This window comes from Saccostrea echinata, unplaced genomic scaffold (genome assembly GCF_033153115.1).
Source record: "Saccostrea echinata isolate AGI-Se365-2 ecotype Australia unplaced genomic scaffold, CSIRO_AGI_Sech_v1 ptg000028l, whole genome shotgun sequence".
NCBI classification, from domain to species: domain Eukaryota; kingdom Metazoa; phylum Mollusca; class Bivalvia; order Ostreida; family Ostreidae; genus Saccostrea; species Saccostrea echinata.
Genome location: NW_026889777.1, coordinates 16,009,802 through 16,029,886, shown reverse-complemented (window position 1 = coordinate 16,029,886; position 20,085 = coordinate 16,009,802). Strand labels below are relative to the sequence as shown.

The window sequence follows — 20,085 nt, the reverse complement described above, 5'->3', positions numbered from 1 at the left end:
CCATGTGGGCGACTTAAAATTACGTTCAAGTTGCCCACATGGCGATTAGAAAATTTACGATAGTAAATATTTGTTTTTCAATTTTTTCCGAATGTTTTGTATTTTTCTCTTGAAAAATTTTGTAATCAGTAAAGTGTTTTATAATTACCCGTAAGAAGTACTTATACATAAAACATCTAAGTGATTGTGTCGGGCACAATGTGGCATCGACGGGTCAATAAGCCCAAGAAACCAAAAAGTACTGTTGTTATTTCAGGGGTTGAAATATACGGTAGCCCCAAGCCCCAGGCTAGTTATCTTAAGACTCGGGCTAGCTTATTTAAATGTAACGATAGTCCATCGGACTAGCAGAACAGAAAAAAAATTCTCGTCAGTTTACTTTCATTTTTCTATGAAGACTGGTTTCTTTTGACTGAGAACTAGACTAAGTTTAATTTGTTTCTGTCACCAAAACATTTGAAACTTTAACTTGTTATGTTTTCATTTTGCATTAAAAATTTGTTGGGCTAGTTAGTTTGAGGTTTGGGCTAGTAATTTTTTCCTGATCAGTATAGCCCCTGGGCTAGTGGGATTTCCAGGAAAATTTCAACCCCTGTATTTGTGAATGAAAACGTGCCATTTGCTCTATATATGATATTGAATGATCATATCAATCTTCATAAACAGAAGAGTTCCACTTCAAATTTAGATAAGTCGTGCATAATGTTACAACGGATAGAAAAGAAACACGAAGCACATGATTAAAAAAAACGAAAAATGGGGTTGTTGTTTTTATATTCAATAGAAGGTGTGATAATCTGTGGGCGAATAAATTTTGATGTGGGCTCCAGAATTGCAAGATTCAGTAGCCCACATGGCTATCAAGGATTACAAGTTAGTTTAAAACCCTGATATATATATATATATATATTACTCTCCCTTAAATTGGAGTAAAGAATTAAGTTATTAAGTTAAACTTAATAAAAAATACTTATTTTTATATTCAAATTCTGGCTTTAAATAAACTTGACATTTTCTTTTTTTTTTTTTTGGACAAATGATTGAATTAATGCAAAGCTGAATTATCAAAATCCATATTATTTTAATCTTTATAAGTTGTCCTATGAATCTGTTCACTTGAAATTAGAGTTACTGCCCTTCATTCAGAATGCAATTTTTGTATATAACCATTATGTTGAGCATTATGCTACTATCAAAAATTTTGTGTTTGTAATCACCAATATTGCAGATTCACATGTGTTTATAATTATATAATAGTGTCATGCTTTGCATGCCCTATGCCTAAATAGTAGTCGGGGTTTGACACATGTGCACGAGCCATGGGCGCTGTCAGAGTTTCTTAAGAAAATGAAGCCGTACGCTATTTTGGCATAGTAATGTATGCTTACGCTATATAAATCCTTTGTACACTATGCTAAAATAGTTAGGCATTGATTATATAGAGACAAAGTGACAGGGAGCATATTTATTATCATGCTTCCTGCTAGTTTGTCTCTATATAATCATTACCCATGCAACTATTTTCGCATTGTGTTCTAAGGATTTATATAGTGTAAACATGTAGTCCAGGGAGTATTGAAAATGCTTGATTATAAAGCTCAGTAAAATAATAGGGCTGCATCAATATATCGATATATTGATACGTACCAATATTTAAGAATGTATCATATCAAAAAAATAATTTCCAATACGTATCGGGCAGGCAGTTTTTCTTATAATTCTGTGAAAAAGTTGGAAATTTCAATCACCAAAGATTATTTTTCTCTGATTTGAATTGAAACTGATCAATTATGATATAAACATTAAGGAGATGCACACATCTTAAATAATTGTTACAAAATGCAAAGACAGCTATATTATAATATGTTGGTTTTACAGTCGTTATAAGTTTGAAATTGAAATGCATTTTGTAATGACAGTGAGACAAGAACTTTGAAATGGGTTATAAAACACTCAGTAGTTTTTATAAAATTTACACATTAAATGATTTACAAGACTATAAATGTATATATATAAATGTATTTGTTAAAGAATCCAATATATTGCATATCACTTTACAAAATACGGTATTGTATTGTATCGAAATTTTTTGCTCAATACACAGCCCTATAAATGAACATAATAAAATTTATCAATGAAACTATAACTCAGCATGCAGGAATTTATTTAAATTGTCATTTTCATAAAACAGTCAGCATAATAATAATAGTGTTTTACTTTTTTAATGTACTATGCCTAAATAGAAATCAGGGTTTGACACGAGCCTCTGGCTTGTGCACCATGTGTCAAACCCTGACTACTATTTAGGCACAGTACATGCAAGGCACAACACTACTATATAATTATAAATTTCAGGGCTCTTAGATTACCATATAAACACTCACAGTGTCTTATTATATTATTATTGCACCTTTAACATCGGTTCATGGATAATGAAAATAGAGATTGACTACAAGAAATTCAAATTATGATTTACCACTCCATTGTTGTAGAATGTCACAAAAGAAATTAATTTCATACCAGTTTAAAAATAGACCTTACCCCATCCTCACAACGTAAAGACTTCTGAGTCAACATGTTGCCGTTGAACCCCTGACAAAATCCATTCGAAATCTTGTGGGCTGACTGCAGCGACGTTTTCCCAGAAAATTACAAATCCTGATTGTTTTTCTGATCTCTCATTCAATCACATTAAGCCTTTTGGTGATAAACAATGTGCATTTTAGGTGCCAACAGATTCCTTTCTGTTTACATTATCTGTCTACTTCAATTTCATTGGTGCCTCTCAATGAGAGAAGCAAGCCCGAAGAATATCATATCGAATGAAATTTGTCAGGGGGTCCAATGGCAACATGTTGACTCGGTACCCCTGACTTTGTGAGGATGACCTTACCCTTACTAAAAACTTACGGAATTACAAGTATACCTGTATACTATCAGACACGTGTGTCAATATCAGATTTAATGTGGAGAGAGATATGATGCAGAACTATATATAAATATTAATTATGCTCCTCATGTATGTAATTTTACTTTCATTTTCTCAGAAGTTCATCCTATGCACTTACCAGTTTTGTTTTGCAGTCAAACTAAAAGTACTAATATGTATTCCAAGTTTTCCAAGTCACATATCATGAATATGGGGTATGCATACAATGTGTACACACAAGCACTCTGTAGAAATTGATGAATAACGTAAATAAATTTCAGCGCCACAGTAGGAGAAAATCCATAACCAACGTGTCACAAAAACTTCGTATAACAAAATTTACAAATTCCCTAACTGATACTAACCAGAGACGTATTTAATAATGTCTCTGTACCAACTCACAATAATTATGGCGCCAAGAGGGTAAATGAATATTCGCATCACGATCCCGATCACAAATCAGTCACAATTCATTCTCTATCCAGAGTTTCTTCTGAAAAATTTGAATTTAAAATTGTAATTAAGTATTATAATTATCGAAAAAGCTAGAAATATTTAATCATTTATTTTAAATTTACCATCCCTCAAAACCATTTATTTTCAAAGTTTTAGGAGGGAACTTTTTGCGGAGTAAAAATTAAAAACTTCATTAAAAAGTCCTTTTAATAGATAAAAATAAATCCTGTTCGCCGATAACAAATAGTTAGAAACAATTATTGAGATACATTTTTCCTCGTTTACAATTCACCAACGTTGCTATTAGAATAGAACAAATACATGTAATAATTTAAGAAATGTTGCTGTCATATATGACTATTCTATGCTTGAGTGGCCAAAAACGTTGTACATATGTTAATGTCTGTTCTTTTTAAAGCTTTAATTTATTCAACTTATGTTTATTAGTCCCCTACCGGTGAAACCGGAGGGGACTATAGGTTTCCTCTGAGTCTGTCCGTCCGTCTGTCTGTCCGTCTGTCTGTCTGTCAGTCTGTCCCACTTGGTTTTCCGCACTTTTTTCCTAAACGCTTGTAGATATTGAGCTGATTTTTAGTATGTGAGTGTATCTTGATGAGTTACAGATCAAGTTTGCATTTCGTTCCGCTTCAATGATTTTTGGGGAAATTACGACCTTTTCAATTTTTCCGGGTTTTCCGCAATTTTTTTTTCTAAACGCTGGCAGGTATTGAGCTGATTTTTGGTGTGTGACTTTACCTTGATGAGTTATAGATCAAGTTTGCATTTTATTCCGCTTCATTGATTTTTGACGGAATTATGGCATTTTCAATTTTTAGCGGGAACCAGATTACACTTGCCGGTAGGGGACTAGTATTGCTAATGCAATACTCTCAGAATGCTTGTTTATCTAAATCGGGATTGTCAACTTACAGTACATATAACGTATATATATAATCATATGAAGTACATATAAAGTAATGCATATTGTGTTATGAGTGTAGAATAATCCTCTCAAGTTTGATGAGGTAAAAAAGACCATGCATTTACATGTACCGTAAGTTTTGGGGTATATGTCGATGGGGTGTATTGGTCGAAAGGCTCATTTTCAGCCGTAATTTTTAAAAGATCCTTAGATAGGACGAATTCGGAAGATTGGACGAGGCTTTGTTTATCGATTTCTAGAGATTCTTACGTAGATACTACATATCAGAACATGTAAACCTCTTTGACTGAACCCGTGATATTAACGTATTGAGAAAATAAACTAGTATTTTTATGAGTACAGTATTTTAATAGTGTTTTATACAAACGTAGTTAAAACTTCCTTGAATTGTGATATAACGTATTTTCTCCAACTTGCCTGTTCAATGCCGTCGTAGTTTGACTCTGTCGTTAAACACATAAATACGGTAGTATAAAACAGCTATAATTAGGGAAATACCCGAAATCAAACAATAATCATATCCATTTTAGAACATCGTGGACATATTCTTTTATTCCGACATTATTTACCGGGGTAAAAAATTAAACTTCGTTGATTGCATTTCGTTCCGCTTCATAGATTTGTGACGGAATTATGACATTTTCAATTGTTAACGGGAACCAGATTACACTTGCCGGTAGGGGACTAGTATTGCTAATGCAATACTCCCAGAGTGGTTGTTCCACTTTAATTTTATTTATGTGTAAAGGAACTATCAAATTGGTATAAACGCATTGAGAGAATGCGTGATGTGTTTCGTGTGCGGAACTATAAATCTACTTAGGAGGTTAAACATATACGGTGGTAGAATGGACGGAATTTATTTACTATAAATTTATTATACATGAAAATTATATACATACATTAATTTTTGTTCATATTTTTATGCCCCCGTAGTCGAAGATTCGGGGGTATATAGTTTTTGCCCTGCCCGTCTGTCTGTCCACAAAAACTTAAATTTAACCATGCCCATAACTTTTGATTGGTTGGAGCTATCATGGCTTTCATATGTCACATGTGTATTCCTTGTGATAAGAATTTTCTTTTGGTACCATCATATTCGACCTTTTGACCTTGACCTTGAAGTTTGACTCACTTTTGCAAAATTTAATGAGACTTTAACTTTGGCCATAACTTTTGAACAGTTGGCGCTTGAGCTTTCAAACGTCACAAGTGTATTCCTTGTGACAAGACCTTCCTTTGGATACCAACATCTTTGATCTTTGATCCTTTGACCTTGGATTTTGACCTAATTAATTTTGAAAAACTTGAACCTTGGCCATAAATTTGGAACAGTTCGTCCTCTGGTATTCAAACTTCATATGTGCATTCCTTGTGACAAGACCTTCCTTGGATACCAACATCTTTGACCCTTTGACCTTGAACCTGGGGGTTGACCTACTTTTGAAAAACTTTAACCTTGGTCATAATTTTTAAACAGTTGGTGCAAGGGCTTTCATACTTCACATATGCATTCCTTGTGATAAGACCTTCCTTTAGATACCAACAACTTTGACCCTTTGACCTTGACCTTGAGTTTGACCTACTTTTGAAAAACTTTAATCTTTGCCATAACTTTTGAACAGTTAGTGCTAGGGCTTTCATACTTCACATGTATATTTTTGAGACAATACCTTCCTTTGGATACCAGCAATGTTTGCATTGACCTTGGAGTTTGGCCTACTTTTAAAAATTTTTAACCTTGGCTATAACATTTGAAAGTTTGGTTCTAGGGCTTTCACGATCATGTGACAAACGCAATTGCTTGCAATAGCAGACTTTCTAGTTATTATGTCACCCGAACGAAGTTGGGGAGACATACAGCAATTGTTTGACCAATAACGCTGTTCCGCACAACGAATTTCTCGAAGATGGCTCGGTCAATTTTGAAACTTCACCTTCATAATGATCACCAAATAAAGATGTGCAATTCTTATTCAAAATTTTCAAAATGGCCACTGTTGCCATTGAAACTGACAAACAGTCATTATTTTGTCTTTTCAATACTGAACTCATTTCTGCTTTTTCCTTGCCAGTATGCTCAGGTGAGCGATATGGCCCATGGGCCTTTTTTTTAATATTACAGCAGAGCTCCATATAATGACCAATCGTCGGCCGGTATCCAAGAAAAAAGTCCATGACAACGTACTCGCCCGGCCGTTTTAGAAACTTTGTATTTTGTAACATAATACATGTATTTGAGAAGTATAGTGTAAATGAAATGAAGATACTAATTTTAAAAAGAGTCTCCAAAAAGAAAATTTTAAATCTCAAAATGTTTCCAAATTCAAAAGCATAAAAATATACGATTTTCAAAAGTACTTTCAAACTATTTTGTTAAAAATCATTCTGATTTTACAAATACATATAAGTACTAGTCTTCTGATTATTTAAAAAAAGATGCTGGAGTTCCTCATTGACCATATCTACTAGTAGGTACCTGTAGTCTTTTAGCCGAGACGTGTTCCTTCAACGATCTCCAATGATACTAATTATGTCCCTTTATCAAAATACCTGCTTTTGTACTCTTATGAAGCACATTTTATAAAAAAAAAAAATAAAAAAATTATATATTATAGGGGTAAACGTGTTCTAGAAGTTATCACAAAGAAAGAAAGCCTGTGAAGTACAAATATTGTTTTGCTTTTTAAACCAAAAAAAAAAAAAAAAATGGAAATCTTATATTTTAAAGAGATAAAAGAAGGTGTTTTACCATAAAATTCTAAAAATATGTGTATAAATGTTAAATGTTTAGATAATTTGAAATTTTCCGTTTTGTAAACCTTCCCCATAAATTTTCATCTTTGTTAATATATTAATGAAAGTTACATTAATTATAAATATTTAACATGACAGCAGATAATTGATAGATTTTGAAAGTTGTTTTGCATTTACACATGTATTTTGTGTTTAGATTAGCCAAATATTTTTCGGCTGAGATAGAGAGGTGAAAGAAGGGGGTACACGTCTTCTAGAGTTTCAGGTCAGAAACGTAACCCATTAAGAAGTGTATTTATGGGGCTTTTTAATTACATAAGATGTTATTCTAATGATTCAAATGAAAAACATTACTTTTAATCAAAAATATGCCGAGTAGGGGCCTCTCTTAAGATGTTTTTATGAGAGAGATGGAGAAAGATAAGATGGTACATGTAACTTTATGATGGACCAGACGACTTCAACTGTCTGTTGTTAACTTCCCTTATTAGTCCCCTACCGGTGAAACCGGGAGGGGGGGGGACTATAGGTTTCCTTTGAGTCTGTACGTCTGTCTAGCTGTCTGTCTGTCAGTCTGTCCCTCTTGGTTTTCCGCACTTTTTTCCTAAACGCTTGTAGATATTGAGCTGATTTTGGTATGTGAGTGTATCTTGATGAGTTACAGATCAAGTTTGCATTTCGTTCCACTTCATTGATTTTTGACGGAATTATGACCACTCTCTACCATCGGCTCATACATTCACCTCTGTCATATCACAGTGTTAAGCACAAGAAATAGTGCGTCTGTTTTAGTTCATTATAAATAATTCCCTGCGCTAATATTTGTCTTTTCAGGTAGATATTTCCCAAATAGACATAGAACTATTAGTATAATTTGAAATAATTTAATTTTGTTTGTATTCTAGCCTCTGATTGGTTAATATCTAAAAAGGAACACAAATTATTTCTGTATAACCCGGTTTGGTATGGGGACACACACCCCTGACAACCAGCTGAATCATCTGTATCCATACGATCCTCTCATTTCCAGTCCTCGGGATTCATGGAAAATTCCAGATTTAAAAAATGTACTTTTAATTTCAAAGAATAATTCGATCTTACCACATGTAAACAACCAACATGGCTGCTAGGCATATGTATCAGTTTTTACCTCCCCTAGATTCCCATCACTTCCGTTACTTCGGTTGTATTATTGAGCGGCAAATTTGAACTAATAAAAAGTAACGAAATTTTACACCCATAGTTATTTAATGATTTTAAAATTAAATTATAAGGAATGACTTTAATTCTTGGCCAAATTATTCGAGTATAACCTGGTTTGGGTCAGTTTATAATCCGCTTCGCGGATTATAAAGCGTAAACTGACCCAAACCAGGTTATACTCGAATAATTTGGCCAAGAATTAGAGTCATTCCTAAAATATACACTGTACCATTATCTCCTGTCTATGGTGTTTATATACTCCACGTGATTCGTACGGTATCAAAAAATAATCTTAACAGAAACTTTTTTCCCCTAGTATAACAAAAAATATCTTTTTTTCATCAGCAATCAACATTATAACCTCTTGTAGACGTTTAGTGTATGATACTAAATAATCAAAAGATTTTAAGATTTCAAATGAAGAAAAATTTATAAATCTCATTAATCATTGGAAATGATTTTGCTAATTATATTATTATTTTCACCATGGTTCATATCATTTTATGAAAATCATAATATTATTAGAAACTATTCAAAACAAACATGATATAAAGCATAGAGCAAGTTTTTTCAATGAAAACAAGTCGGATACACTTATTAAATTTTATATGGATATATTTTATTATAAATTAGTAAACACGTAAACACATGTACCACTGTTCCTAAATATGCTTTATAAATGTGCTTTATACAGTACTACCATAAAACAACAAGACAGATTTCATTTTTTTCTCTTTTAACCGTAATCAGGCATTAATGTTATTTTTAACTTTTCCCTGTCGAACGGAATCTTAAGTGTACTGATTTTTTCTGATTTTTGCACTGTCATGCTCGGGCACATAAAGTATATCCTGGGAATCAACACATAAACGCATTGCATAGGTTAAATCACAGTTGTTAATACTACGGAGGAACTGTCCATCCTGATCAATGATATGGACGCAGCTGTGTCTTTCATCTGTTGATACCAGGATCCTACTCTGACTGTCTGTTGTAATTCCTCGTGGTATAAATGAATTCTTAGTGTACCTAAATTTGAGTTTTCCAGCTTGATTGACCACTACGACTGCTGCAGCTCTATTATCAGCCACACAAATATCAAGGTTCTTATTCTCAGCAATATATCTGTAAGAGCTACCACCAGATGAGTATAGAGGCTTACCTTTATCATCAAACTGAATGGTTTGTTTCTTTGCCGAACCAGTGTATCGAACAACTTTTGATTGTTCATTTTGTTCATGGAACATGGTCACCAGGAGGTCCCCTGAAAGTGTACTACAGACATGTCGAGGCACCCATCCTTTTAATTTGATTAATTCTTGTATCTGTTTTTTCTTTACAATGTTTACAGTTCTTAAATCAGGGTCACTGTAAACTACCTCTCCACCTCTTGTCACTGCTATGTCAAAAGGCCAGAAACCTGACTTTGTCGTTATTGTCTTCAAAAGTTTGCCGTTTGGGGTGTATAATTTCATGCCGTGACTCCCACCTGTCCAGATTTCCTCATCGCGGAGACATGTAACACGAAACAGAAGAGCGTGTTCAGTGTTTATTGTCTTTAAGAGCTTTGGTTCATCAAGCAAAGGTTTGCATGGGAAAGAAGACTCAGAATCTTGTGTTTTCGGAATGTAGCCATATTCGTCCATTGTTATGGATAGATCTGAAAGAGTGCCTAATATTCGAGTGAGCTGTTCTTTATGAATCTGGCGAGGCGAGAAACTTGGTAATGAAATTTGAACTTTAGGAGGAAATCGACTAAATTCAGAATTTCTGGATCTGTATGCAGATGCTGAAGAAGCATCATTGGAGTCTATTATTTTTTTGAGATCAAAAATAATCTGCCTAAGCTCAGAAGTAATGCGCATAATTTCATCTTCCTGTTTAATCAAAGTTGCCAGGTGTTTGGGTTTCATGTCGTCAATGTCAGATTTTCGTTTACTGACTATGTTGCTTATTTCTTTGTGCAAATTTTCTCCCTGTTGATCAACCGCCGAAGTAAGTTTCCCGTAATGTGTTTCTAAGTTTGCTCTGTCAACCTTTATATCTGATGCAATTTTGTATAGTAAAAAATGGAATGTCTCGTTATATAAGGCACAACTTGGTGATCTCTAGATGAATCGGAGAGATGTTTTTCGACACAGTTTATGCATAGGTTAATTTTACATATTTGACAGTGATTCTGTAATGCATGTAATTCGCACAGGTTACAGAGCAAAACATCTTGAGCACTGTAACGGGGGTCCATTCTTGACGCCTTGTTCACTTGTCTAGATATGAAAGAAATTATACAATGGTCAATTGCGATAGTTCAATTCAGTAAAATCACAATTCAATAAACATTTGCAACACATAGGTACATAGGCGTCGGAAGCAAAAAGAAGGGGGGGGGGCTAAACCAACCAAAAAAAGTTTGGGGCTTAGCCCCAATGCCTATATAATGTCTAACTTTGCAAAAGAGGAGGGGGCTAAGCCCCCTAGCCCCTCCCCCTCCGTTCTGACGCCCATGCATCATTGCCATGATTTACGGTAAGTGCGTGGGTAACAACCACTAGGACTACAGAACAGGTAAAAAAATACAAAATAAATAAGGCACCATGTTTTATTTTACAGTTAAAAAAACCGAAGGGACCTTTACACTAAGAATGCATAGGCTTCAGAACGGGGGGGGGGGGGGGGGGCTGGGGGGCATTATTTTTGCAAAGATAGACATAATATTGGCAATGAAAATTGGGGATTAGTCCCCAAACTTTTTTTATTGGTTTAGCCCCCCCCCCCCCGACTTTCAATTTGCCTTCTCCCCACTTTCAATTTCCTTCCGACTCCTATGGAATGTACTTTACTGTTAACGATAAAGCTATATATAAAACATGTCATGCTCTGTAGGTTTATTGATTCGTAAGACATAATTTAGCATGCCTATATTGCTCTAAAGAATGACATACTGGGAACCCATGGATTAATCATAGAACGATTCTAAAATACTAAAATAACACAGAATAGTCATTATAATTACAATGTTACAAATGAATTTATGATAAATGATAAACTTTTACGGAGTAATCCATTTATAAATCATTGAATAATGTACTCCTACCGATAAATATCTCTCCAGTATCATTGATTCACGTCATGTCATGTCTCCGAGTCTCGCAGTCGGTGGAGGAACTTTTGTGCAATGTAATGGGCGAATCGATTAATATGCAAAATAGGTCGAACAGAAAAATGTTTTAATTTTTTTTTTGAATTTTTTGAATCTGCAATAGGCAAACGTATATGCAAATTAATTCATGCTTATGTGCAAGCTAGCAATCAGTCTCCCTGTAATTCGGCTTAAATTTGGCTTACAAAAAAAAGAAATCATGATGTTGACCTCAAACATGACGGGCAAGGGAAAGAACTCGATCACAAAAGAATTGAACATTGGAGTTGGGTGAATAAAAAAAATGACCAAACCAATATTTTTCAACCTGCACTAAAAGTACAGGCAGTGGGCATAAATTTCTATGTCTCAGGATATGTCTTTAGTTAAAACGTGATTGTGACGTAAACCTTTTGTTTGTGTTGTCCATTCTATAGCTTAATGTTGAGCTAACTCCTCAAACAATCCATTAAGTCACCTGTAAGTGTCCATTCGTTTTGAAAAACTGTCCATTCTTTTAAGAATGGACAGTTTTTTCAAAAAGAATGGACAGTTAAAACAAACAGAATGGAGTTACAGGTAAACTTTGGAATGTGTTCAAGAGGAAAACAAAAACAAATACATTAAATACTTTTTAATTTACATAACAAAAAGAACGCGGAGATTAAAGTTAATCCAGAACACAATGTCTGCACAGCATCCACTCGATTTTACTCTTTTAAATCCATGAATGATGCAGATATTTCAATACCCAAAACTTGATTTTCACAAAACTTGAATTCAAATGACACAAATTCACATTTGATCTAAATTTCGGAAAAATCATTCCCTCGAGGAGAATTCATTTTCAGATAGAAATACGTCTAATATTAAATTCTCCACCCAGAAAACAGTTTGCAACATGAACACTACACTGCCGCAGTTAATATTTCGGTAGAAAATAAATAAAAATGAAACATTTCCAGATTTTATTTGAAAAACATTTCAGGTAGAAGATTAGCTCACGGCTAATCCAACACTCAGAACATAATTTGCATCTCACCAATACACTGCTACAGTTAATATATCCTCAAAAATAGAATTCAATTAAAACATTTCCAGGTTTGATTTGAATTTGATCATCTGTATATGTCGTCGAAGTTCATTTTTGGGTCAAAATTTGGCTAATATTTCTTTTACTTTTCTGTTTCCTGATCCAAATATCACTAATTTTGTGCATATTTTGGTTTATAAGATTTTGATTCTGTCATAAAATCTCTCCATCACAGAAAAACATGTATGCCTTTACAACGCAAACTGTAAACTGATTTTGAAGCATCACATACTTGTATAAATACTAGTATCCCACAAAATCCACCTGTAACTGTCCATTCTTAAGACAAAGACCTTTTGTTATTTGCATCTGGAAACACAATAGCTATTCAACAAATTGCTCTGCATCCCTAGCTTACCTGTGACTGTCCATTCCGTAAACAATGAACTTGTCCTTGTATGTGTGCTACCTGTCATTTTGTACATTTTTTATTTAATTTTCAGAACAAAGGAAATCGTTTTAAGTAGGAGAAAGGCCTCAAACTGTCTATTCTGCGAGAGAAAGAACTAATTATGGCACGCCGATTGCTTCAGAATTATTTTCTGCACAACGATCACGATTTTATACACGAGCTTGATGAAAAATATACACGAGTAAAATAAAAATGCACGTATCGGTAAAAATTGCACATAGTTTGAAAGATTTTAACACAAACAAAAAGAAAAAAAAACGAATCCGAAATTTTTTACACGATTAGTGGGTATAAAATGCACAAACGTAAAATCAAAAACTGCACGAGCAGAGGAAACTAAAAGTTACACAAACAATTTTACTGCGCATACAGCTGCGCATATCATTATTATGTACATAGAATATTCATTGTGTTCTTGGTTTTCTGTACTCTTTATCTCTTCCTGAATGTTGGATGTAATCGAGAGAAAATGGCGTTGACGATGATATGCATGTTTGTTTGCTTCTTTATTTCTTTGCTAAAACTCGATCCGATTTCTAGCTAATGCCAATCAAACGAATGAAGTGTTTTCTTGTGAACTGTGTGAAAAAAAATTAAAAAGTTGTTCGGAGATATTATATATTTTTCTTATATTGACCGAGATCCTGGCCAAAATATGGAGGTATTATATGATGCCGGACATAAATTGTGACAAGAAAGAAATCGCGTGTTTGTGTTATAATGCGGGGGAAAAAGTGCCATTGCATATGATGCACTCGACTCTGAACTAAAAGTAATACACAGCAAACTCTAAATTCCTAACGATAAACAGATCTTGCTTTAAAAAATGATAGAATTATTAATTTATTTTTTTAAATATACGCTCTATGGCCTTTTAAAATTATCTAACTTATAGATACAACTTTAACGGAAATTATTTGTATAAAATAAAAATTAACACATGCATAATAAAAACGATTAATAAAGTGGATTCTTCATGAAAATGATGGCAGAATTATTGCTGATTATAATCATTAAACTGTAGAATTTATTTCGGTACTTCTCATTTGTACTAATTATGATTTCATTTGAGCAGATTTTTTTTTTTCATTTGGGAGTTAGCTGGATATATTTTTTTATTTTCAAAAAGATTAAAAAGTGGGGATTACCTCACCTTAGATATACACAGTATGTTTTTAAAGTCAAACATAAAAAAAATATTTCTAATTATACATGTATCTTTACTTACAAAATATGAGGATATCAATATTGGTTGGATATCTGTAGCCTACACTGTTATGAACTCCTTCCATGATATCGCATATTTTCAGTCAAAAACTACTCAATAAACAACAAGATATTCCTAAGGGAAAGCGTTACCCTCATTCGTAATGGCGATTACTTGATAAATGTTTTCACTTTTAATAAAAAGGACCAGATAAAGGAAAAATATATACTCTATGTGCTTTATATACATGCGGTTTTGTGTTTTGTTACTTAAAATATGTCCAAATGAAATAACAACACTCTACTCAAATGATCCTGGCACCGGTTAAACTAATGACATTAGTGGCGGATCTGGTTCGTGGACTGATTGAGTCGCAACATCTGAATCTATGTATTTATTAAAGTTTCAAATCGTTGGTCGATAATGACACGTCAGAAATTTTAAAACATGGTGAATTACTAAATACATCTACGTACAATGTTACAAATAAGAAAATGGGAATGGATATTGTAATAAATAGAAAGAACATAGAACGCGTTTTATCGCTCTTGAAAAATGCAAATAAATCATGTTCTTTATGGAGCTCGAGGTTTGACAAAGATTTTCCAAGATAACAAATTTTCTTTACATTTCGAATTTGTATGCATAAAATTTTAATTATTATCCGAACACTTGTTTTTTTTTGTAATAACACTTTTTTACCCAAAGATATAGTCATTATAAAAAGAACATGACTGTATAATTATAAAATGAAAATAATCTTCAATAACATTCAAGGAACATATTTGATACAAGCTCCACTTCTTAAAAGATTATTCATGTGCATATCTAACATTTTTGAAAATTCAGATTATGAGTTAAAAAGCCTAATCTATGCAATATGAATTTTGAACGTATATATGTACAAGTAATTAAAAAGTTTGCTTTATAGCAATATTGTACATGTGTATCGATGGCATCAACCAGGTCTTGTTTTTACTTCGAGCATGACGACGAATAAATATAAGAAAACATATGATGAATATAAACTTCAAGAAATTTTTGTTTTATTACCGTGTTCAAATTTATTATTGTCAAAATCTGCATTGAAAATAAATATGTATGTGTAGCCAAGTCCAAGCTACTTAAGTTCATCTTGTACATCTTCTTGAATTTGGTCTTACAATATCGTTACAAATCAGTAAAATTGCAATCCTGATTTCGATAGACTATTATATGTACCCTTAAATTCTTAGAAAATATTTCAGGCACGTAGCATCAGTAGGGGCCTGCCCCCCCCCCCCCTTTTTCCAAACATAACCTACTTCTATTGTAAATGTCCACTGAAAAGCTGGTTGCCCCCCCCCCCTTGTTGTAGGATAGTTTAAATCAAAGTAATTTGGTATTATAATGTTTCGAAAACAAAGTGGAAGGTCCCCCCCCCCCCCACACACACACACGAAATAGGATTTTCGAGTTTGGATACTTTACCTTTTTTGTTGCTTGTCAAGGTTTTTTTCAGGTAGGTTGTCCAAAAAAAAAAAATCTGGCTCCCCCCCCCCCATACTACGTGCCTGTATTTTGTAATTTTAAATTTACTTCACTCCTTTATATGCATTTTAACTATTCAAAATAGACTACCGACGGTACATTAAAAACAACATAAAATTAAGCTTTAATTCACATAAGTAAAACGACTGTATAATTTTTCTACAGTTTCATGGAGTTCTATGAAATCACCACACGTTGGTCAAAAGTTAAGACTACATGTACTACTTTGTTACATACATATATCAAAAAGTGAGATATGCGTTTCAATATTAAAATTTCAGTTGCGCAATTATTTGCTCGATTTTCTTTACTGTTGACTTCCAAAAAGTTTTCGGTCAAATTCCACAACCCAGATGATCGCGACATTGCTTCAAAATCTTTGTATGAATTGCCAGTAATCTTTAATCAAAAGGTATTATTGGTGTGTGAAATAGCTATTTATTTAAACAATAAAATGCTTTCTTTGGTTGTTAGTACGGGAATTAATGTCGCAGCTGTTGCAGAAAAAATACATAACCCGCGTAAGCGGGTTATGTAATTTTTTTCTGCAATAGCTGCGACGTTAATTCCCGTACTAACAACCAAAGAAAGACATTTTATTGTTTCTATTTATGTCTTTATAAATAATCATTTAAAGTAGGATTAAAAAGATTAATTAATGTATTATTGATATGTACGTCATAGTAGGTTTCATAGATGGAACAGCCATTGATCAAGAAATCTTTACAGGTGATATGCCTAGTGTTGTTCATGAACTGATAAACGGCAATGGTTTTCTTTAGAAATAAAGGAGAAAATATTCAGTGGATGTAAATATAAATCGATTAGCGTACAGGTGTCTTTCGTTCCAGACTCAGCAGGGAGGGATCTCTGTATGAAAAGGTCACGCATGCACATCCTTGATTATTACCAAAAGTACACTCAGTGGGTGGTGGAGGAGAAGAGTTTGATTTGTTGTTAACTCTCCTGTATTATATCATATGTTGTTATTATTTATTTTAATTTGGGCCTATATGTCATTGTTTTAAACTTTCAAAAGAAATTGCTATATAGAGGAATGATCTACTAAAAAAATCCAACAATTAAACACAAAACTGTAATTTGCACCCCTTTTTTTTTTACGTTATCTATACATGTATTCTTTGTAGAATGTTTTTTATTCGGGAGTTTTCATATACTACAAGTTTAAGATTGTGTGCCTGTCAATTTATCTACATGTATGATATTTGTTGTACATATTCTTGAGAGTCTAGCGGAATTTTAAAAGAATCTTTTTTAAAAAGATTACTAACACTTTACTTCTCCTTTTGTATTTATAGTGTGTTTCAAGCATCCAAGCCACATTGACCTGTTTTCTAATGAATATTAATGAAATGTGCGCAATGAGGATGCGTTGCGTATTATGTCGATGTTGTATTCTCACTCGTGCAGTTTTCGTTTTTATGTTTGTGTAATTTTCTCACTATATCGTGTAAATATTTTGTTGATTGTGCAGTTTTTCAATAGTTCGTGTAAATTTCAATAACTTCGTGTATATTTTCCTCACTTTGTGTAAGTTTTTACTTACTCGTGTAATTTTTGTTTAAGGTCGTGCAGAAAATAATTTTGAAGCAATCGGCGTGCCATAACTAATCTCGGGCCTACGGCCCTCGATTAGTTCTTTCTCTCACAGAATGGACAGTTTTCGGCCTTTCTCCTTTACATAGTGTCTTTTCACCTGCCAAATATCTCATTGATATCTCAATTCACAAAAAAGTTATGCCCAAAAATGATGCTAAAAATGTCAGGAGTACAACACCTTTTTTGACATTTTAAAAAATTAAATTTTTTTTGAAAGTCTGTGTAGTAAATCTGGAGAAGATTGAGACATTTCTGGTTCTTATCTATCAATGGGAACCTAGGGAAGAAACACAGTGCAAGTAGTACCTTACCCAGTTCCCATCTCTATATTCGACGGTGTTTTGCTAGATCTAAAAAAATATTGAGAATATACCTCGCCACGTATATAGATAAAAAAAAAAAAAACTGAGTACTGTGTGATATACCCTCAAACAGAGCTGTCTTAATAATCATTCCAATCATTAGCTCAGACAGAATAAAAGAGAACCTATATATCCCTTGTATTTGCACGAACCTGATCATACCATTACATGAAATATATGGATATAACGGACAGTATTCAAGCTCAAAAGTCCATTAAACAATACAAATTTTGGATCAGAGCAAACGCAGACCTCTAAAACATCAGAGGTGGGATCAGGTGCCGTGGAGGAGTGAGCATCCCCTACCGAACGATCACACCCGGAGTGTGCTCCTTGTCATGATCGGGAAATAACGGGAAAAATTCGTCGACAATTCAGTGTTTAAATAATGGCCTAACAATTAGTAAGAAAAACCTCAGTCAGCATTTGACTTAATGATAAATTATATTTGCTGACAAGGTCATTGTATCGACCAAAGAACTTACGAAATGACGACTTTAAACGAGACTGCTAATATTCTTGTTTCATCAACTTGTTTGTCAATAACTTACCTCGTTTTAGAAATTGCTCATACGTCATGTACGTAGAGCATGCTCTTACATATCGAATCAACTGAGAGATATAAACCCCGTATGCAGGTGATGAAGGTATATTGCTGCATAAGAAAGGGAAGTTGACGATTGAAAATTAAAAGTCATCATGTTTATCATAGCTTGGTTGTTAGATTACCATGAACGTCTTTTTCTAGTAAAATATCCAAATATGTGGACATATCTTTGAAATCTTCTTCTCAAGAAAACTAAGCCATTATTAGTCATATTTATGCAGAAGCAAATGAGCAAACAGAGTTTTACATAGGAATTCAATACATAATCACTTCAAAATCTAGTATTTTTTGTAAGAAATCTTGTATGTCCAAAAAAAAAAAAAAAAAAAAAAACTGACTGAAATGGACAAAAAATGATTTTGGGGGAATTTTATGGTTTATATTTCTTTCATATTAGAACTTTAAAACAAGAATTGAAAAAAAAAAATAATGTAAAATAACAATCAAAAAGCCAATTCTTTTTCCACATATACAAGAGAGGAAACTCAATCAAGGTTTAGATCTAATCATTTACTAGTATATCCCTGATACCATTTTGAAGCATAAAAAACTACAATTTCTTTTGATTATGTATTTTAGAAAGTCTTTTAGGATATAGTGATATTTTCTTTTTTCAAATAAAGTTTTACTAATAAAAATTCTAAAACTTTTTAATCCAATTGTCTAATATTCTATTGCAACTTAAGGAATTTTAACTAGAATTCATGTACAATATGATGATGTGAAAAATATGTTATGGGTAGTTGAATTACAAAAAAATCAATTTGGTGGTCATGTGTTTTTACTTTTTAATTCACCCAGTTGTGGTCATGATGATCGAAAGCAAAATTAAACAAGAGGCCCATGGGCCACATCGCTCACCTGAGCACATTGTCTAGGCAAAAGCACAAATCAGTTCAGTATTGAAAAGATTACGGGGGGCTTGAATTTTAAACTACCTCATGTCATGTCAATATAAAAATGGCTTGTTGTACTTGAGAAGATTTTAAAATATTTTCCCCATATATTCCTTTGCAAAAATTTGATCCCCCATTGTGGCTCCTCCCTATCCCAGGGGTCATGATTTGAACAAACTTAAATCTACACTACCTGAGGATGCTTCCATATCAATATGACTAAACATAGCTTTTCTGTTCTTGATAAGAAATATTTTTTCTATATGTTCTTATGTGAAACTTTCGACCCCCCATTGGACCTCACCCTACCCTCGGGGGTCATCATTTGAACAAAATTGAATTTACACTACCTGAGGATGCTTTCATATCAAAATCACTAAACATGATTTTCAGTTCTTGAGAAGATATTTTCCTATAAGTTCCTATCTTAAATTTTCGATCCCCCATTGTGGCCCGACCCTATCCCCGAGGGTCATCATTTTAACAAACTTGAATCTACACTACCTGAGGATGCTTCCATATCAAAATGACTAATCATGGCTTTACAGTTCTTCAGAAGTAGACATTTTCCTCTATATATTTCTATTTGAGACTTTGATCCTCCACTGTGGCCCCACCCTACCCCCGGGGGTCATGATTTGAACAGAAAAGAATCTACACTACCTGAGGTAGTCCGCATAAATATGATCAGTCAGGGCTTTGCTGTTCTTGAGAAGAAGATTTTTAAAGATTTTTCCTATATATTTCTATGTAAAACTTTGACCCTCCATAGTGGCCCCACCCTACCCTCGGAGGTCAGGATTTGAATAAATTTGAATCTACACTACCTGAGGATGCTTCCACATGATTTTCATCTTTCCTGGCCCTGTGATTCTTGTGAAGAAGATTTTTAAAAGGTGCTATTAATTTTCCTTTAATTCTTTATTGTCTC

General features: G+C 33.4%; 1 long non-coding RNA gene across 1 annotated transcript in view; it reads left to right on the top strand.

Moving 5' to 3' along the window:
- The window catches only part of LOC133194186 (uncharacterized), a 161,206-nt gene that overhangs the window by 137,032 nt on the left and 4,089 nt on the right, over positions 1–20,085 (top strand). The gene's annotated exons all lie outside the window — the stretch shown is intronic.